This window comes from Meleagris gallopavo, chromosome 2, assembly GCF_905368555.1.
Source record: "Meleagris gallopavo chromosome 2, MGAL_WU_HG_1.1, whole genome shotgun sequence".
Lineage (NCBI taxonomy): Eukaryota > Metazoa > Chordata > Aves > Galliformes > Phasianidae > Meleagris > Meleagris gallopavo.
In genome coordinates, this window is record NC_139405.1 from 10,985,336 (window position 1) to 11,008,189 (window position 22,854).

General features: G+C 37.3%; 1 long non-coding RNA gene across 9 annotated transcripts in view; it reads right to left on the bottom strand.

Annotated features, from left to right (window-relative positions):
* The window catches only part of LOC116216293 (uncharacterized), a 190,084-nt gene that overhangs the window by 1,237 nt on the left and 165,993 nt on the right, over positions 1 to 22,854 (bottom strand). For 3 of the 9 annotated variants that reach the window (XR_014881861.1, XR_014881859.1, XR_014881858.1), the window contains exons 6-7: positions 18,090 to 18,163; positions 137 to 10,113 (exon numbers count right to left, since the gene is read on the bottom strand). This is a non-coding gene — a long non-coding RNA (uncharacterized LOC116216293). The remainder of the gene's footprint in view (positions 1 to 136; positions 10,114 to 18,089; positions 18,164 to 22,854) is intronic. The other 6 variants (XR_014881865.1, XR_014881864.1, XR_004158775.2 and 3 more) reach the window with 6 other exon arrangements.

The window sequence follows — 22,854 nt, forward strand, 5'->3', positions numbered from 1 at the left end:
TGAGCAGATGGTGTTATTATCAGCCACAGAGGAAAAGAGTTAAAATCACCCCAGCCTGAACAATTCTGCTCTGTTTTATTTCACTTACAGAATCTTTGGGCCCAAGGAAGTATTTCTCAAAAATGAGGAACCTTACCTTTTCAGCTGTCTGAGAACCACTTCAAAAGACAGCACCCATGGGACTGCTGGAGCTCTTCCCGATCCCCAGGGAGACAGATGGAGGAGGCTTCCATACAGTTTGACTGATCGAGGTCCATTGGGATCTGTCCACACTTCAGAAAAGATTTTACCTTAACCAGAAAGCCTTTTTTAAATGTCTTGGATGAAGCCTTCAGATAACGGACAGACTTTCCTTGACATCAGGAAACAAAACATCATTTTGAAGGATAATACGGAGTCAAGTCAGAATGAGTTTTACTTCAAAATATTCAAGAATTCTATCTATCATTCAAGGTAACAATTACATACCACATAAATTCACTGCTTGCTATTCAAGAGAAAAACTGCTTGTAATTAGGTATTTCAAAGCAGTGTTTCTCATTGTTACTTTGCTTTATTTTTTAATTTTTATTCCCCTGGAGACTAATTTAAGGTTTACGTGAATCTTGAGAAAGGAATATTATAAGCCATAATGTTACACTAGTCATTGCCTAGAAGCCACCACTTCTAAACAATGAGCACAAGGCTATATGGTATAGCCTAATTTATATTTATATATTTATTTAGATATTAACAAATGCAATTTTTAGCCTTGCAAACGAACAGTCACCTAATGTTTGACAGCTAGTGGTTGGTGTGATTAATGGGCTGTCAAAGACAGCCTCTGTTCTGATACAGAAAATATACAACTTGATTGCTCACAGCTAGATAACATAAAGGATGTTGCAGTAGGACCATATCTTTAATTTATTAAGTCAGAAATTGGGTTACATTTCCTTGTCTCTATTATTCCTGTCTACAGCAAACCATCTAACCCTTGAAGTACCTAAATCCCACAGATGTCATAAGTATCACAGTCTGATTGCGTGAGAGTTTTAACGTTCTTGGGAGAGACAGTTGGTATCTGCTTGCACTTGAATGTGCGGTGACTGAGATGATGATGCACTTAGTGCCATCTCCTATTTATGACAGTTTAGATGAATTAAATTGTTTGTATTTAAAAGTTATTTGTAGAATTCGTGATGAAATGCTTGGAAGTAAGTTCTTCTTTTAAGTGCTGAACCTAAAAATACCAGAGAAACTTAGAAAAGATGCCTGTGTTAATACCTTAATCTGAAATTTCATCATTTTTCTAATTTAATGGTGCCAAACATAATGGGCACAAAGTCAGAAGTTGGTTTAACAGGAAAGTCGACACAATCGGAATTGATTTGTTCTTAAATGTAACTTGTGCGGCGTGCAGAGCTGGGGGCGATGGACACCATGCTAGATGCATGGAGGTGAATTGTCTGCATCTATTCTATGATCCATCTTATGAATTTTTCAGACAGGTATAGATAGACCTTCAGAAAGCCATGGTACATTGCGCAGATAAGTTGGGTACACAGAAAATTTATAGCGTTTATGAGGAATAGATTACTTGGAAGAAAAGTAACACAAAGCTTAAATGCTTATAAAAATCATGTCAGTTCCTTTTTAGTAGGTTTGTTGTAACTGTAAGTTACTGTACAACTGTACTGCTACTTTAAAACCCACATGAAGTCTCAAGTCATTTCAGTTGTCATATTCATTTTCTTTCTTGTGTTCTTGTTTATTTCTTTTTGCTGTGCGCTCATCATATTCCAAACTTTGTCTTTCTCATTTGGATGTATTAAGAAGCGCTACCTATTTTGAACATTGTTTTTGTTATTCTTCTCTAACTTAGGCTGCTCTAACTCTAAGGTGGGCAAATATGCCAATGCCCGTTCTAATATATGGGTGGAATAGAAGTATGATCTGCTGTCATTGAGAGGAAATGCTAATTTAAGTTAGCATGGGAATTCATCAGAAGGCTTTTATAAGAGGGAGGAAAATAAAATGCCCTCTCAAAGGAATGTTATATTCTGCCTCCAACTGCCACTGCTCTGGCAATGATAACAAAGAGTGCAAATTGTGTGCTGATATGGATGTATAACAGCTGTGTCCCTTGCAGTGAATCACAGTGAATGCATGAGCTCATGTGTAATATCTCAACCAGCTCTTACAGACTTGGTGTAAAACTGAGTTATATTGACTGCACTAACTGAAATGTGCTTGGCTCTTACCAATCATAGCACTGGAAGACTTGTAGTCCTAGTTCTTCCATTTCATTATCTTTCAAAAGCTTTATGCTCACCAAATGAATAAAAGGAATAAACTGAAATATCCCCCGAGAAGTCTCTTGTGGATAACAAAAGTCAGAGGTGTTAGACTTTCTGTAAGCACCAAATGAAATGTATCTGTTTATCTGATTACTAAATGCACGCTGGGAAATTGGAAGGAGTGATCAGCACAGAAGTGAGAGATGCAGATACTACAAGTTAAATTGGAGGAAGATTAAGCAGTTTGTGTATGAGTGAGCACTGAATAGCTAAAAGTATGCACAAAAATTAGGAAAGCAGAATGAGGAGGTGGATGGGCCAGCAAAGGAGACTTGGAGCTATGCTTTGGCTTTATGCAAAATAGAATTTCTCTTCGTGTCCAACACAAGAGGAATATTATCCCTGTGTGAACCTCTGAGTAACATTTATACTTTGCTCACTGGATCACTTAAATAAAGAACTCTGTCACTTATTCAGAACAGCATTAACTTGAGCCACAGGAATTAATGACCTAGATGGCTAAGGATGCCCATTAACTTCTCAGCCAAACCACAATACAGTCACCCCCACTTCCCCAGAACAAAATGCCAAAATCCCCATCAATTTCAGTGGTGACAGGTGTTTCCTTAGCAGACATCTCTGTGTTGCAGAGGGATTGTACCAGCCTGTTTGTACTGAGGAAGATGCCTCCCTCCGTTCTCTTCACATGAAAGCAAGCAACATGGGAGAGGATCATCTGTTTACATAACGAATAAAAGAAGGTGCACAGTCTGGACTCAAAAAGTGAAGACAAATCATGAAAGACATATAACATGTCTAAACAAGAAAAAGGACAGAGGTCAGGAAGACCCATGTCCTGTATTTAACTGGTGCTTTGTGTTCCTTCCTCTCTAAGCAGAGAGGCCTTTAGACATGCTATACCATCTGAAGTCCTTCACTTCTTCTTTCCAACACTGTGTCAGTTTTGCTTGTAAAGCCCCACCACGAAATCACCCTTTTCAATGTAACTTATGATTATTGTCTCCAATTCCTTCTGTAAACTAATATACGAAAGCTTCCATAAAGAAACAAGTTGTACAGCCCTGGCAGCTCAGTGCTGCGGACATTACTAGGAATGAATTGAAGAAAACAGAGAAAACGTGAATGGTTTCAGACTCAACAGCCCTAATTAACAATGTTTGAAAGGGACGTTAACTCAAATATTAAAAATAATCCACTCATATACAAATCTTTGGTGATTGCCATTAATCAGCAAAGAACGCATAAGCTTTCAGAAGGGCTTGTGTTATCCTGCAAGATAGTAGCAGAATCGTGGGCAAGAAAATGAACCTGAGAGAAGTACGGGCCCTTCTCGAGACGCTGCAATGGCATTCTCACACCACAGCACACGCAAAAGAATAATTGAACAACACATTAAAAAAGACTCAGAAGACTGCAAATATTACTGTAAGTTACCATAAGAGAAAGTAAAACTTCAACATTTGTTCTTTCATCTCACCATTCTTTAAAACAACCTGCAAGACAACAGCAGAGTTACAGACTGTCCCAAGTTGGAAGAGACTCATAAGGCTCATCGAGGCCATCTTCGGGCTCCACACAGCATGACTGATTAAAAAGTAAAATAAAGAACAGAAATCAGAAAAATCATGTCAATATGAAAACTCATTAATTAAGTTGTAAGATAGCATTTGGCAATGAGAACGAGTTCAATTACATCAACCACAGAACCAAGAAGGAGGATAAAGAAGAATTTTGTACTTACTTAAAAAAAACACTGAAGACAAGCAAAGCACCTTATCTTCTTTGTCGTTTAGGATTTGAATCTGCTAAAATTTAATTTACATCCTGTCTGATTTATATTCTGGAGTAGTTGTTAATCAGACAAAGCTGTTCCTCTTTCTATGAGAGCTGAGAATAGGGCCTAGGTGTCCCCGGTGGATGCTCAAACTATAGATTCATTTTCATTTTCTGCCTGACGCTCTAAATATTTGAACAACTTGAGCAAGAGTGCAGAGAGAGAGGCACCCTAGAATACTAATTGCCTTTGAACATTCGTTACAAATTGGTCAGTTGTTTGGGAATTCATTTAGAAAGCATGAAAGGTGGATGTTTAAGTCATTCATTAATAAGGAAGGTGAGAGAGGAAGCTGGCTTCCACACTGAAGAGGTTTTTTTTTTTTTTTTTGCTAATCTAAAAACCTAAAGTTGTACCTAAATGCGGAACTTACTGAATATAACCTAAAAAAGAATTTTGGAACATGCAAACTGTGAGAAAGGGCAGCATGTATAAGAAAAAAGAATTAAATTGTATGTAGATCCTGATCTTTATGAACAAACATTTGAGATGTAGTCACGTATGCATACACAAACGTGCTGTAATTTCGATGCAGTAAGTAGACTTTCATTCAGAAAACAAAGTCCATATCACATAGAAGCAAAGGCTAGAATTAAATAAGAGGAGAAACAAAAAACTTGATATTGACAAAAGGGAAAAATTTTAAGTTACTCAAGTAATACAAGCCTCAAGTTGGCATTATTCTGTACAGTCTTGCAACTCTTCATTAGCTACATTCATTTTTGAAAATGCTAACATTAGACTCTTAAGGTCTTGTTGCAGTGCTCAATGCAGATGAGCTGCTCTGTTTGCACTCTAATCTGACCAAAAAAACTGTTCAGTGCTGAATGCAGTTTTACAGGACGGATCTCAAGAGAGTGGAGAAAAGTGTGACGACCATGTCCCTTATCCTGACAGCCACTCTTCTTACAACACAACCTGAGATATAGTTGACTTTCTGGGATGCAAGCACATATGGCAGGGTTCACTTTCATAGACGGAACATCAGAAAAGGTCTAAAGCAGATCATACGGGCCAAGCTTGATACAGTTAAATTCTCAGAAGCTTAAGCAAGCCTAAAGATGCTCAGTGTTCCTCACATGGCTATTTTTGATGACTTTTTTCACCAATATCAGCACTTCTAATTTTGACCAATTTAGCTATTACTACATTTTATCTCCATCAGAAAAGATAGAAAGAAACTGTTGCAGCACCGATGAAGACGGAGTAAATTCAGTCCTAAGAAGATAAAAACATGCATAGGTACTAATTCCAGTTATATAGCAGTTCAGAGGTCTTCTCTGTGCTCCTTGTGATTAACCTGTCTAGTGATACAGGTTTAGGCAGCCGGTCCATGTACTTTATCTTCTGAGAACTATGAGAACACCCAGTGAGTCCCAGCACACCACTTAAAATTACCTGCAACAGCCTGCTTCTGTCAGAGGTTGGAAGCCCGGCCAGCATGACCACATTTCCTCTATTTTCTTTCTGTCAGTCACAGGCCTTCCCTGCCAGAGTCCAGAACACTTCCAAGTAATAAGAGAAGAGTGGAGATCATTTCATCAACTTCTGCACAGATTTCAAGATGATCCATTGTGTATTTTGCACTTCCAAGTAAAACACGGACTAAGAGTAAGGAAGGATTAACCATACAAAACATTTAATGGACATTTTCACCCCGTCACTGAGAGTTTAGCATGTAGATCACTGAAATCTATTTTTACATTTCATGCATAGAACAAAAAAAATTGTTAATTTTTAATTTAAAAATTAAATTCCAATGAGATTATTTACTCTTGAATCTTATTCATTGTGGGATAATAATTAAAAGGGATCACGTGTAATGGGTTTTCTACTGAATATTAAATATTGCTGTCCTAATTTTTCTATTATGTATTGCCATCGAGCCAGTGGTGCTCTACAGGAGTTAGAGATAAAGTTGCTTTGGATTGGATAAAACAAAAACTCAATAGTTTTAAAACAGAATATGAGATATCTTGTCCTGATGTAATTAAAATTTACCTACTAAAGAAGCTGAAAGAAATAAACAGGAACATATTTTTCTATTTCATTTCAAACGCATGGGCCAAAGCTACGCACTGGCTGGGAAGGCTGGAATCGGAGTACTGAGAGAGCTAAATGAATTTTGTTTATTCATTAAAACCCAACAGTCAAGACGCAAACAGAGCATCGTCTGCAAAATTACTGTTAATGGAAGGATCGGCATTAAAATCCATCATTTCCTTGAGACTACTCTCATGAAAAAAGATCCGCTAGATTGCATTACTGATTGTTCTCCTTATTCCTTTCTCATCTAGCTGTGTTACAATCACACTGATTGCAATGGCAGTTGATGTAGATTCATAAAAAACCCAAGAAGGTACATATACATAAAACAAATAGTTGTCCAGAATGTTATAGACTGATATAGCCTTCTTTTCAAAAGCTTTTGGAATTACACACATTCTCCTGAAGACTCGCAACAAACACAGTGACTGTGAAACGCTCATTTAAATTGTGCCATAATCCTGCCTGAGGAATTCAAAGTGTTCAAACCACTTAGAGCGCACAAAAACAAGGGAACTGCTGCTGTGCTGTATGCGTGTGATTTCACATTTAGGAAAAAGATCAGCATCAAGACAGTCTCACTTCTGGAATGTGATTTTTCTAATGCTTCTAATTTTTGTGCATGGGAGAAGATGGGAAGAAAATCAAAGTGTTTATAAGGCAAAGGAAAATAAAATGAAAACTTACTTAGCATCAATACCTACAAACAAAAAGGTTATTTTTAAATCTGCAGGACTAAATGATCACTCCCACGATATAATGAAATCCAGAAAATATATTAAAAACCTAGAGAAGGAATTAGCTGTGAATGTAGTGAAAGCTGAAGAAGATGCCTTGAACACCTTAGCAAATAGTTTCAAGTCAGAAGAAACTTACTTTATTTAACGGAGGAAACATACAATTATTTTCAGTTCTCTCCTTCCATTGTATTAAACAATAACAACAAAATTGCCGTGGACTGTATTAAGTTGTCAGTGAATGACAAACTTTACTTAGCTTAGATTTACTGACTCATATTAGATCCCATATCCTTCTCTTTCTCCATAAAACTGGCAGGCCTACTCTGACAGTAGGCTATGTTAGGTGTATGCATTATTATGCAGTTGCCTTTTTTAAGTTTCGTTTTTGCTGTCGGGAAAAATATTCATGCAAAGTCTTGTGTCAGAGATAAGTTTGATTTTCCCTGCATCCAGGTTCACTGTTCACTACACACAGCATCACAGAGAATCGGCTGCTGGTGTATGTAATTACAATCATGCACAACAGATATGCCATGACACCAATAGTGAGGCATACAATTTTGCTTGTTTCTTTACCATATTAATATGGAAGTCATTGGCAATCAAACGGAAGACAAATGACTCGAAATGAAAGCAGGTCATCGAGAGACAAATCCATTTACTAGAATTTAACAAAATACTACTAAAAAAAGAAAAAAGTATTCTAAGAAAAAAGACACTCGTTAATTTAGAATTTATCTCGCAAAGATGAAAGGATATAAGATTGAAACACTGTTTAGCAATTAAACTTTAAGTTTTTTAATATAATACTTTTAAATTACTTAAAATGCTTCACAATAGATCAAAAACAACAATACCATTTATTATTACCTTCTCACAAAAAATAAAAAATAAATTTCTTCAAGCAAAATACAATTAGTCGAGTGAACTGATTTTTTTAGTTAAACGCTATCCACCTTGGACAAGTAAGGACTAGTAGTCTCCTATCTTGGCTAAATATTCACAAACCAGACCTTTGTAACAGGATGATCTATCTTCCAAGAACAAGAACGGCAGTCTTCTCTATATGGGATAAATAATGGCTCTTCACATTCGTTCACACTTGCTATTTTCAGTCAGAAATTCAGACTTTCCCAACATCTTTAGATTTCAGTGAGAAGTACTACTGACAGATGTTGGAGACATCACACAATTTCAGACCGCCTGGATTGTTAGTTACTGTTTGACAACTTTTAAGCCAAAATGTTCATCTGCTGATGGTACTCAGATATGCACGAACAGGTTTCTCTGTCAACAACACACTAAATTCAAATCCTTATTTTTGTTTTTCACAAAGATCTTTGTGCTTTGTGGGAGTTTTCCTAACTTCTGCTGTCTACTTGCTACCAAAGGATGTCAAGATGCACAAATCCAAATTACCTGCAAGTTTCAGGCTCGGTATTTTTCTTCCCCCCACTTGTTTGTCATTTTTTAATGTGAAGACTTGTAAACTTAGTGCTGTTTTGTCCTCATTGTGTAATCCTAACAGCTTTTCTCTTGAGCATTGAAAAGTGCAGTTTTATCTCCTCTCTCCTCTCCTCTGGCACAAATGTACACAGATGTGCACACACACATGCAAAACTATTTTATTAAGGCTTACAACTGCCTGCATTGACACTTTGGGCAGAAGTTCACACTAACAAATAGTCTGATAAGCAATGACTTGCGATTGCAGCAGCGGCATGTGAAGGTAGTGACAGCTCTGAAGTCTGAAGTGCTGATTGAAAATATGCATTTAAAAGATGCAAACTTCCAAAAAAAGTGACAGTTGCTGTGTTGACAGCAATTGATACAGTGTTAAGCTTACCATCAGAACAGGTTAAACAGCAGGATTTCCAGTTCATTAGACTTTTTTTTTCCCCCCCAAGCTCTTCAATAAATAACCTTTTCTTTCAGTTGGCGACATGGAATATTTGCCCATTTCACTGCTAATAGCAAAAGCAAAAAGCACTTAAAATGTTTTCCAAACCTTGCCACAGGCTGCAGCAGCGGATTGAGACATTCAACCTCCTTCAGACCCCAACTATCCAAGTAACACTCTGTAGACAGAACTTACTGATAGCAACAAGCGGGCTGAAATCCACCAAAGAACTACATATTGCTCCTTGCCTTACTCTATTCAAGTATACATCATGTCCTCACCTTCTTCTCCCTTTGCATTTCCCCAGTACATCTTTGTCCAAAGTAGAAATCACATGCTGTTGCTGAAGCTACACACTACCCCAAGCATCTAGGAAAGTATCTAGGGACTCTGCAGTGCCTATCTGAACCATCGAGCTTCAACTTGAGATCCTCCAGTTTCTTACAAGCTACTCAGACGCCACAATTCTGGCGTAGCAAAGTACCAGATATCGAGATTTTTCCTCACCTTTTTTTTTCCTCTGGGTCACCTTTCTCATCAGAGGGTCTGTCATGTGCAGGCCGTGGAGATGGATCTGCCACTTGCGTCACTCTTCTGATGTCAGAGACCTTCCTAGATTGCACCCTGCACAGGCAGCAGAGCTTTTCACAGTGTGCTTTAGGCCCAACAACAGGGCTTGCTCTTCCTAATTTCCATTGGGTTTCATTGTTTAAGCCCTGAAAACCATGGGTGGACGCTGCATGAAGTGTGAAATCAGCTGTGGTGCTGGAGATGGCTGGAAGGCCATCTTTTAAACACAACTAGAAAGCATTCCAAGAGCTCGGAAGGTTTGCCAGACTCTCTGTGTAAGACATGCTTTCTTATATCTTGTTGATTTTGGAGTGGCAGCTGCTTCAGTTTGTTTTTTCACTTGTGTCTTCAACTGACTTCTGGTAAAACTGTGATTTCTTATTCCCAATGCAGCTCTGAGCTGCTCATCAGTCAGCAGTAGTCGTCAGTGCTAGAATTTGCACACATGTAGCAAATAGGAGAGAATGGAAGTTACAAGACCTATTTCTTTCCATCAAAAACCACTGTCAGTGCGTCACTTGCACGCTGTGGCTGGTTTCTCATGGCCTGGAAAGGCTGTGTCACAGCTGTCATTAGCATGCTGGAGAACAAGCAGTACTCACGTAAGCATTCTGACAAGCTGCCTCTTCTGCAAACGCCAATCAATTGCCTTCCCTGTTGTAATTCAGATTCCTCCAGCCTTGGCAGCAGATATGTAATCCAGTAGATGAGGCATACTAATGGCTGCAGAAGATTTAGTGCAACAAAAGAAAATAACAGTCAGTGTAAAAAGCATTCCCAAGTACTCTCTGCAGCCACACCGAGGAAGCTAACTGTACAAACGGAAAGCCCCCTACTGTCTTTCTCATGTGATAATGAGAATGAAATACTGAAGATGAATATGAGGTGTGCATCAATTTATCTTTTGAGAAAAACAAGGAAAGAGAGGTGTTAGTAATATTTCACCATAAACTATCCAAAATCAAGAAGCACCAAAGCTAAGATGCATTCTTAAAATCCAACAGACAGCTATATCTATGTATTTTAAGTGTTTAGTCTCAAGATTATTTCAATATTTGTCTGAACTTGTTGTACCATATATTTCGTTCAAAATACTAGCTAAACTGTCTACAAGAACGGCATTAAATACAGGATCTGAAATCTTCCTGCATGCATTTCGTGCTTCTGAGTTATTGTCTCACCTTGCATGTCATCGTTACTGTAGTAAATATGCACAAGAGGTTGTCAAAAAATAATATACAGAGGCTAAGGGAACAAAACAGCGCCTACAGAGATGTTCGGCGCAATGGTTTAAATGATCCAGAACAAGGCTGGCGTATAGAATTTAACTCTGAAATAAGACTGTTCTATATATTATTCCCTCTGTCAAAATACTGTATTTCTCAAAAGAATCACAGCTCAAACTTAGAGATGAAAAAGAAGAGATGCTTCAATCCATTAAACTGTTATTATGAAATCGAGGCATTATTATGAAATTGTTTGTAGTAGGTAGAGCTAATACTCTGTCCTATACATTTAGAGCCACATTAAAGAATTTCAAAAGTCTGTGATCTGTACTAGTTTGAATCCTTCTTTTTGAAAATAATTTCATAGGGGTCTCGATATTCCCTCAACAGATGGGAATTTTGGAGGCACAGACAGTGTGCAAAATATTTTGTCAAACTAAGAAAATAACTAATGCCAGGATGCTTTAGGTCAGTGGACACAACCACCTCTGCTCTCAAAGAATTTGCGTGGTTGCACAGTTTTGCTCGGGATAGGGAGTATTTTTCCAAATAAGCAGACGTGGTTCAAGAATTAACACAAGACCAGGATTATCACCCATTGTCAAATTGAGGCAGTTATCCTGCTCTGAAGGCCGCAAGTGTAAAAGCATAGACAAGAGCATAAGAGCATTGCCAGACAACGAACCCAAACAAATATGCTAAAATAGGCATAAATATATATACACACAGATAACAAAAGTAAGGTACTCAGCACCTTTATTTTTCTATGTCGTATCCAATTACTAGAAAATTATGTCAAATGCTAAAACCAACAACATTATTCTCAAGCCTATTTTGTTGGGCACTGTCAAGTACCTACAGTCATCTTCATAATCATAAGATGATGATGTGCACTATACATCACACTGTAGTATTATTCTACTAATTATTGAACTTATTAAAAATTGAGGTGTTCCTTCAGCATGGTTCGGGCATCTCCTCTAGCATATCAATGACACATCCACTCAACCTGGAATAGTAGATCTTCTTATTGATTATGGCAATTTACGAGTAGTTAAAACAAAAATTGTAAACCTGTTCCCTTACCAGTGCAAACACTGCACGTGTGTGCTATAATTTTTGTTGTGTCCTGCCATTCTAATATTATCCAAGATGGGAAAAATAATGGCAAACAAGGGGAAGTTTAAAGCACAAGGTAACGATGCTTCCAGTAGTTACAGGCTGCGAGCAGATCATCACAGAATAGTTACAGAGTCACCAACGCTGGAAAAGACCTAAAAGATCATCCAGTCCAACCATCCACCTATCACCAACAGTTCTCACTAAACCATATCCCTCAACACAAAAACCAAACGTTCCTTGAACACCTCTAGGGTCGGTGACTCCACCACCTCCTTGGACAGCCCATTCCAGTACCTGACCACTCTTTCAGAAAAGTAGCATTTCCTTACATCCAGCCTAAATCTCTCTTGGCACAGCTTGAAGCCATTCCCTCTAGTTCGATCACTAGTTACACGAGAGAAGAGGCCGACCCCCAGCTCACAACAACCTCCCTTCAGGTAGTTATAGAGAGCAATAAGGTCTCCCCTGAGCCTCCTCTTTACCATCCTCAGAAAAATGAAATCCCAACTCCAGAATATGAAAGCTGTGTAAGAAGCTATTTTTTGTCATTTCTGCATGAATCAAAAGTCACCAAAATGTGCAGTGCCAATCAGCAGGACTATTTACATATTTGAATGTAAATTTGCTGAACAGAATAAGCCTGTAACAGGAAAAGATTAAATCACATATTCTGACAGTAATCATTACGAGAGTTGGATTGAAAACGTATATGTGCACATAGCATATATATGTTACGCACAGCTCACACTGAAATAGGGTTGCCTCCTTTTCCTTAGATTGTTAATAACATCAAATATTTGCATGTGAATTAAACGTATTCCAATAACTATTCAATATGGTTCAAAATATCACTACCGCTTAGGTGCGTTAGTATTAACATCTGTTTGCTAATAGCATAAAATTTTAGCTGGTTCCTCAGGACCCGTAGCAATGCAAGCTGCTTCCTTGCCCAGTGAAAAGCACATTCAATTTTGTCTTTTGACAAAGTCCCACAGACTAAAACAACACAGGTTTGTTCTCTGCATTGAAGAGGCTTTGGATTACTATATTCAGATCCCAAAAGCATAGAGTTTGCTTTTAGCCATGGGAAGAATCTCAGACTACACTGCAGATGTCCTTGGAAAATTCTGGATAACAATACTGTTTCTGTCTGTAACTTCTAAGCCAAACTTGGTTCTCATTTACATGCATATGTGCACTTGCAAAGAAGAACACGCCAGTGTTTTCACAACTCAGTTTGTACATACCATTGTTTCCCAATACATAAAATTTTCACTGGTTAAGATGAAGCTAAAAGTAGAATTCATCCTATGACTCAAACGGTCATTTTTCTTCTTCTTTTTGATAGTACGTTTACTAGGCAGTTTCAAGATGTAATCACAACTTTATGGCAGTTGCTGCACAAATAATTTCAGCTGAATAATAGTAACTTTTTCCTAATTTTGCAGGTCCATTTAAACAATGTAATTAACTATACATACGTATATATATACACAGAAGGAATAGCCTTCTATGCCAGATTCAATGCAACACACTGAAATCCACAATGCATCACTGAAAACAAAGCTGCTGTCTAATTCATATTAAAGCACGTAGATAATTTCATACCTAGTTTACCAGAAACCATGCATAACCTTATCCTTTCATGGAGATGTGAAGAAATGGGGGCTGATACAAGGAAATCGCTTGCTATTCTGGAGATCTCAATTGCAGTTACGTTTTCAAATATATTTGCCCCTCCAAACGGGCCTTGATGGAGGTTACTATTCATGTACTCATATACCTTCTAAGATGGATATGCACGCACAGGTGTGTTGAAAGTGCAGCACAGAGGCCCATGGGCATGTTAAAGCTCAAATACGCACGCAAACTTGCTCCTACATGATATTTAAAATGAACACATATATAAGACAAGTAGATACTTACAGGTTTCTTCAACTTGAAGAAATCCACATACTAGTGTCTGATCTTAATTTCTGGTGTTATTTAGATAGCATATCAGAAATTAGATCCACGGGGTTATTGAACAAGTTCTAATGAAAATGCCTGTACTTTTTTTGCTTTTGGCACCATAAGCAATGGGCAACCGTGAAATGTAGGTAGCATATATATGAAGTATAGAACTAGTGGAAAATTTTCTTGATAAAACAGTTTTCCTCTGAAAAATACATATTTGACTAAATTATGTTTTGCAGAAACACTGCTTCCAGAGCAATTCAATAAAATTGTCAAAACTTAATTTCAATTGGGTTGAAAATTTCATTTTTTACCACAGATAGATAAAACATTTTCAAGTGAGTTAACATGGATTTCTACATCCACCTACATAGCCCTAATGTCTCAAGAGAACATATTCTTCTTACAATTTGGGTTCAGGCTGCTACTGGAGTGCACTAACAACGACTTTCTAGTTCAGAACAGACCCACCAGAGGTGCAACATTGCCAGACCTGGTGCTGATCACCGCGGAACAGTTCATTATAGAAGTTAATATCAGAGGCAGCCTGGGCTGCAGCACCCTGGATGAGTTTGTGTTCTTAAGGAAGGTGGGCATGGCAAATATTGGAGTCAGGATCTTGAAATTCAGGAGAGCAACCTTCAGATCGTTTAAGGAATTGCTGGATCAGATCCCCTGGGAAACCAGGGTGGCGAACTGAGAGAAATAAAGGAAAAACATAAAGGAAAAACATAAGCAATGGAATCAGATATAGGTGGCCTGGAAGGAATGTAGGGGTGCTGTTTGGATGTGCAGCAATGCGATCAGGAAAACCAAGGTAAGAGATGTGAAAAACAAGGCTATCTTTAGCTATATTAGGCAGAAGAGACAGGCAAAGGAGAGTATATTTCCGCTGATAACTGAAAAGGGAGAGCTGGACTCAAACATGGAGAAGCTCAGTTACTCAACATGTTGGGCTTGTTTAGCTTGGAGAAGGAAGGTCCTGAGGACACCTCATTGTGGCCTACCAGAACTCAAAGGGAGCTTACAAGCAGGAGCGGGATCAACTTTTACATGGTCTGACACCGATAGGACAAGTGGGAATGTCTTTAAACTAACAGAAGGGAGATTTTGGCTAGATGTTAGAAGTTATTGCTGAGGGGGCGATGAAGCCCTGGCAATGCTGCCCAGAGATGTGGGTGCCCCATCCATGGAGGTGCCCGAGGCTAGGTTGGATAGGCCCCAGACAACCTGAGCTGGTGAGGGGCAACCCTGCCCATGGCTGGGGTTAGAACTTTAGGGACCCTTCCAAACAAAGCCATTTTGTGATTCTACAATTCTATGATCATCATTAAACTAAATGCCCTACTTCTAAGAATTATTGGTAATAGAGACCATAATATGTGCATCAGAATTTAGGAAGTTTCTGCAGCGTAGACTTTTCATCCCGATGCATTTTATAAGTGGATTTATCTATAATAAATCTATGAAACAAATGCATGCAGAAACAGATTTCCGAATTTATTACTTCGTTTAGTTAAGCTTCAGTAAGGTTGCTGAGGTAAAGCTAGTATCAGGACATGGCATATTGTACAGGCTTTCTAGATTTTTCTAAGCAATAAAAATAAGTCATAGAAATGTTTCTTGCTGTGTTGAGAAGGCTTATGGGTAATTACCAGTGCGGCCATTCTCACAAACTTCAGTGTTTTAGGATTACTTCTATATTTCATATTTCTGTACTAACAGGCATCAGCAATAAAAATGTGGAATCCAAAGAAAAATGTAGTAGTCCATAAAAAGAAATTGACATTATCAGTATTATTTGTGAAGCAGTCATACTTTTTGTTGTTTTTTTTTTTTTTTTGTTTTGTTTTGTTTTTCATTTCTAAACATTATAGAGATCCAGCCTGTCAGATCTACAACTTTCAGAGATCTTGTCACAGGACTGTGAATTTCTATCCAAACTACACAAAGAAAGACATAAATCCTATGTAGAAACCTCATTCCTACAACAATCCAGCAAAAAATTGAGACAGCTCTCTCTCATTGTCTTGACCAATTACCCATAAAGGAGAAGACTTTCTTTCTACATACCCATACAGAATCCTTTAATTTTTACCCTTACCCCCTTTTTGGAAAAAATAAGACTTTTCAAACTTTCGTAAGATGTCAAATTATGAAATCTTACACCTCAATATGATGATAAACCAATCTGAGTTTTAAATATTGTCTGAAAATATTTGACAGCTGAAGACTTAAGCTCACTGTTAGAGGTTATCTTCATTTCTAATGCTGTACTTATTTCAAGATGAACCAATAAGTTTTTCTGTTTGTACGCTGCTAAACACTCATCATAATATGTAGTTGTACTTTTAAGATTAAGAAGATTAGAACTATTTAAGGATACCCTATTTATCTTGCTGTCCTTGTAGACAAAGTTATCAGAAGTTATGGATGTCTGCGAATTATCAAAAGAAAAATGTCTGTAATGAGAATTACAGCAAAGACATGTAATGAGTAAGGAAAAGCAATTTAAATTCAATAGAAAAAAAATTAGATTCCATAATGAAAGATGCTGTCATATTATACGATGATACTTTATAATAAAATGACAATATATTTTCGTTTCAGGAGTGATCTGGACCAGGCGGAAATAGAAAATGTTTAAGGAAAACACTGTGTGAACACGATGACTCATCATGTTTCTTTTTGGATAAAGATATAAGCCAAATCTTTATGTAAAAACTGGCAGTTTTCTGTTATTCTTTCAGAAGGGTCTTTAGATTTTAATTTGAGCCACATTATACTAGCATAACTCATTGTTTACAATAACTTAATGATATGGGCAAAATACTTTTTTTTTTTTAATAATTCCAGTTCTTTTTAAAGAAATTGCTCTTTAAAAGCTTAAATAAATGCTTAAATAAATGTCTTAATAGCGCAAGAAAGGATCAAAGAAGTTATACATTCTACCTCACAGCATCCATACTGTAGCTGTTATGGACAAGAGGAAAAGCCTGGCCCTTTGGAGAGAAGCCTGTGTATTATGTATTTTTAAAGGCAATGCTCACTGAAGAAAGAAATTCCCAGAGGCAAGTCATCGCAATACCTTGAAGTCTAGCTAACTTCAGATTATATTATCACGCTTCTCTTAGCTCAAGCTGATGAAAACCACACAAATACTTATCTGTATGCAGAGAATACAGTTTTTTATGCTAATTAGATTAGAAAAGTTTGCATGTGAGCAGGCTAAGGAGAAAGCTAGGAACCTTGCAGGCTTCTCAGCTCAGATGGTGCTCCAGATGAAATTACAGAAAAGTTTGGAATTGCAAGGGAGGAAAATAAGAAACAGGTGCAAATATATATATATTATATAAATATATATATTTGTATATTTTATATATATATTTATATATATTTCAGATCCCCAGAGACATGCTAATTAGTGTTTATGTAGTGCCTCGTGATTCAGTGAGAAAACAGCTACTTCAGAGTGTGGCTGTATTTACCTGTTCCTCTCTAGCTTCCCTCAGGGCAATAGATAAATTAATTTTAAAGAAAAAGAGGAAGGACAACTATTGCTAAAGAATGACTTAATCTTATTTGTAACTCCATTTTAAATCTTCACCACATTAATTGATGTTCTGGATGTGTTCTCTGAAAGTAACGCCTCTTATTTTACTATGCTGGCCCACAGCGTCAGAGGTAAACATTGGTGGGATGGCAGTACAGGCTGAATCGTCCTACTGGTATTCCATTACATTTTGTTGCTGTGCAACAGATGGAAGTAGAGGGGCAGTCTGACAAAATAGTGTCTAACACTGAAGTGTGTATGGAACCAAGGGATGTGATTGAATTCCCAGATAAAGGAAAAAAAACAGCCCCCACCAACACTTCCTGACCACTTAGGAAAACCCAAGAACAAACAATGGATATGAGCAATGGGTGGTACACGTCACCAGGGGTGACAGTGACATGAAAGGTAAGACATGTTCTGGACAGCCATACAGATTTCCCTGAGCACGGCACGCAAGCTCTTGTTCACCACAGGCAAAAACGCACAGCTATCGGTGGTGACTGTGTTTTGTAGCTGAGAATTTGTTCTAATAGTGTTATTGCGGTCTTTCTATCTGTTGTAGTTTCCACTGAAATAAATACAAGGAATTACTTTTAGAGTGACTTACACAGAACGTTAATAATACTGATAAGAAAAAATATCTATATTCTGCGGTCTTCCTGAGACAACTGGGTTTGCTAATAACATTGCAATGTGAAATGTTATGGTCCATGTCATGCAGGAGGTGCCCTGATTCAGGAAAAAACAAACAAACAAACAAACAAAAAAAATCAGCATAAGCCTGCAGCCTTAAAAACCAAAGGTTTTATGAATAAACAAACAACAAAATAGTTTATTACCTTTCTCAGCAATCTGCAAATGAAAACTGCAGTTTGATCACAGATGTTGCGGGCAATGCTGAAGTACCAACCTGCTGAATTCACAGAAACAGTTTAATGTGGTTTTGTTCGCTAAGCAAAGTAGTCTGCAAATAAATAATTGGAGCCCTACCTCAAAGTTTAGCAGAAGAACTAAAAGACATGGTCTGGGCTATACACAGCCTGCTGTGTTTCCTATTCATTTAAGGAACAAGGAGTGTAATTTGCTATTTATCTTTTTCAGTTACTGCTTTTTTATTTCACTGAAGCATAACTATGAAACCAAAATATGTGTTTAGTAATCTGATATGAAAAAAATCAATCATGCTGCAATTATTTGTACCCAGGTATATATATCCAACAATTGTAAAACAAGTAGTTAATTGTGATTAGTTTCTTATATAGTCTGAACACAAGAAATTAAAGTAAATTCTAATGTTTGTCTCAGAATTTTATGCTGGTAAACTACCTTAAAGATCTGCAATTCAATCACATTTGCTGTTCAAATAAACTATGTTATTTAGCTCACAATTATAAACTATGTTGTACACGACTGCATTGTTATCCTAGATTTCCTGCGTGACGAGAATTAATGTAAGCCATTTAAATGCTATTCTTTGCATAAACTATCAGAGTGGGACCCCTAAAATAGGAGACCCATAAGTATCTAAAATAACAATTTCATCTCTCCCCAATGTGACGTTATTGTATATTAAGATGAAAGCCTAGATAGGCATCTAAAATGAACACCTGAGTAACTTTTAGACTTTCTTTGCTAATGATATGTGGAGCATCAGGAAGGAAGTGAGGAAAGATCTTGCTCCCTATATTTTAATAAAGATGTTAAAGTTTTCCCCAGTGTAACAGTGAACAGTCATTTGGTTTAGAAAGTCAACTTCCTGCAATAAAATAAATTCACATTATTAAAATATTTTGGAATTTCTTTATTAAAAAGAAGCTAAATTTGTTAACTTTTACAATCGTTTATGTCATGAGATGACATCTTAGCTACCAATACCAATAAACTTTGCAGACACTGACTTGAGAAATTATGGCTATGGACATAGATGGCTTGGTTGTTTTTAATGTAGTCACATCAGCTAATCTAAAACCATATGCTGAACTATAAAAAGCTCACCTGACTTCATACATTACTAATCTGTGTTGTGTTACTAAAGGTTTTGTTTTGCTTCTTGCAATGAAAGGCCTCAGAACCACTGAATGTAATTTACTAAGATGTCTTTTAAATTTCCCTCATGATCTAGAGCTGGTGATGAGAAAGAAATATGGAGGCTCCACAATTCTTGAGAACCTATAAAACACTGTTCCTACTTTAACATTTATCAATTTTTAACTACTACTACAAGGCTTCAAGCAATCAATTATTACCCAGTTCAGTGAGAGACACAGAGCTGTACCAGATAAACCAGAAATCAATTTTACTGTCTTGTGGCTGGTTTCTAAATACATTTCTCCTTACCACACCTAAAAACGAATGAATCTAGACTATAATTATTGTTATAGTAATTATTCATTACAGACACAGCAGAATTTCCTAATTACTTCAAAGGAAGTTAAAAACTCAAAAATCAGATAACTTTGTTTGTTGAGATCTAAATGTACTGTCCTTTTATTATTCCCCTGAAAAAAACAGAAAAATCTTTTATTTTTATTTCCCAGACTATTGCAGTGAATCTAAGAGATTTCTCATGGTAAAGAGTCTCATAGCTGTTATTATATCATCCTTTTGGACTTCTCTCACCATACAGAAAATATTTTTCGAGCATTAGGCTGCAGTATTCTGTTTATGAACCATGGAAGTTACAATCGTAATTATCAGCATTTTAATGGAATACAGAATGAAACCTTACATGAAATTCAAAGCAAATGCTGAGCTTTTTAAAGAGACAGCGATATGAAAATACAGACTTGCTTCCATGCCAGCCTCTTCCTGTGGATTTTTGTACCTGAGTCTGACTCTGCCTGACATCAGCTGAAATGCTGTGAGCAAATTTGGAGCTTATATAACTTTTAAGACATTATTTTTATACCTTCCCTGCAATTAATGTCGAACAGCAGTAGACAAGTTTTAGTGAAATTTTTCACTCCAGAATCACAGAAAGACACAGAAGGGACCTCTGGGAGTCATCTGGTCAACCACCCTCTGCAATTTAGACTATTTAGATTTGATCGCCCACACAGAGGTAGCTTCTGAGTATCTCCAAGGGTGGAGACTCCACAGCCTCTCTAGACAGCCTTGTCCAGGCCTCGGTCGCTGTCACATTCTGAAATATGGCCTTCTATTTTATCATTATTTTTAAACACCCTCACTTCAGCTATTTGTACACACTGATGAGATTCACCCTCTGAACTTTTTCTTGTCCAGTTCAGATCCAGCTCTAAAACATCTGACAATTCAGTCTCTTCATTAGCCTTGCCTCACCAGTGCTGAGGAGCTAGGAAGAACCACATCCCTTAATCTGTTGGCATACTCCTTCCAGTGCAGCCCAGGATGCCTTTTTTTAATTGCAAGAGTGCATGCCACTTGATGGTCAACTTGATCCCAACAAGGACACTGACAACCTTTTCTGCCAAGCTGCTTTCCAGCTAGGTGCACTTGTTCTTGCAGATTTTTCCACCTTCAGTACAGAACTTCACACTTCTTCTTGTTGAACTACATGTGGGTTCTGTCAGCCTACCTCTCTAGTCTATTGAGGTCCCTTTGTACAGTAGCACGACCCTCTGGCATACCAGTCATGGCTCTAATTTTTGGGTCATCTGCAGACTTGAGAGGGTACACAGCCAAACAATCTGTATAAGTGAACTTTTGGACACTCTCATCCCTTTGACTGCACCACTGATTGCTGGCCTCCAACTAGATTTCATGACACCGATTGCCACCTTCCTGGTCATTCAGACAGCTTTCAGTCCACCTCACAGTCTGCTCATCCAGTCTGCAACTCCTCAGCTTCTTTGTAATTGTACAGAATACGATGTCAAAAGTTAGTTAGAAAATACATAAGCCCACAGGTCTCCTCTCATCTAATAAGCCAGTCCCTTCATTGTTAAGGGTTACAAAGGAATAGCTCCTATGTAAACTGCATATAGAAAAATGAAATGTAGAATATATTCAATCTTTCACAGCATTTTCCACAGCTTTTATGAATGTTGAAATCAAAATGCCCAAGAAATAGATATCACCCCATACAATATTTCTCCTTTGCCTAAAAATTTAGTAATATTAATTTGAATAGTATAAACACCAAATTTCACAAAGCCTGGGAAAGTAATAGATCTCTTCCAAAGCCTGTGAAATACCACCTCTTTTTGATCGTTTTCCTTTCTAATTCTTCGTGTTTCTCATCAGCTGAGTCTGGATACTTTCTAAAGGACAATGACGCTTCCAGGTGTAATGACAGCAAAGGACACCAATGGCAAAGCCCATTTACAACAGCTTGAAACATTTTCCATGGGAATGCGTCACAGGTTCAAAGCCACAGGGCTCTGAACCAGCTTCTTATATAAACTAGGACATGCTCTAATATTTAAGTCTGTCATATCAGGAGATTCATTGCTACTAAAGAGTCATTATCTACTCCAGTAAACTCATAAAGCACATGTTGTTTACCTGCAAATATTCTTACAGTGCTTTCCAGTGAGGACAATGCTGCATTTACCTTTTTCACAAGCTGAGCCATTTGCCTATCAGCAATAATTCATCTGTATGTTCTTTCTACTCAGCTTACGCATTAAAAAACAAAAAACAAACAACAACAACAAAAAACAAAACAAAACAAAAAAAAAACCCACACAACTCCTCTGATCTAACTTGTACAGCTGTGTTTTGAAACTTTGCCATCATATTCCAAAATAAGTTTTTTTTTCTTTATACAATTTGACTTATGGAAACTTTATTAAATAACTAAAATACAGAGACAGAGTAAAGGCCTATTTATTTCTACTCTTCCACATGCACAGAGAAATGGCTTAAAGAGCTCTATATTCTCTGTTCTTTATTGGACTTCATTAAAGTTTAAATTAAATGCTAGGGATTTGTAATTTCATATATAAAATTTATTTTTCCTCCCAGAGAGGTACAATACACTCTATCAAACGTCACATCGTGTGAAAAATAATATCTTTCAGCATGCATAAAACTCACAGCCGATGGCTATAGCTGCATTGTAGTTAGACTATATTATTGCCTACTGCTACCTGAATGGAGCCACTAAGGCTCAGTTTCAGTATAAATAAAGCTGACAACACTGTGACCACATTTTCCAGCCTGGTTACTTTTGTGAAGGGTCTGCATCCTTGAGTACAGAACATAATGCAGAAATATACAAATATGTTTGTGCAAGATTGATAATTTTACACAAGGTTTAATTTCGTTCCAAATCTTCATTTCTGGGGAAAGCTCTTGTGAGAGTTTTATGTTTTTCCTCTTTTGAGTGGTTTACATGGTACGCATGCTGAATCTAGACTTTACTAGAATGCATAACACTGAGTTAAAAGGAAAATCTTACACCATTAAAGTTGGAAGTGAAGCATATAAAATACTAGAGCAGTTTGCTAATTCAATTTTTAAGTACCTCTACTCACTATGAATCCACTACATGCGTGCAGATGTTAACACGCACTCCTTTACAGACATAAAACAACACCAATCAGAGTATGCTCACTTTAAGAGTAGACCCTCCAACTCTAGATTTTATTTGCCTTACACTAAGTGCGTTATCCCACACCT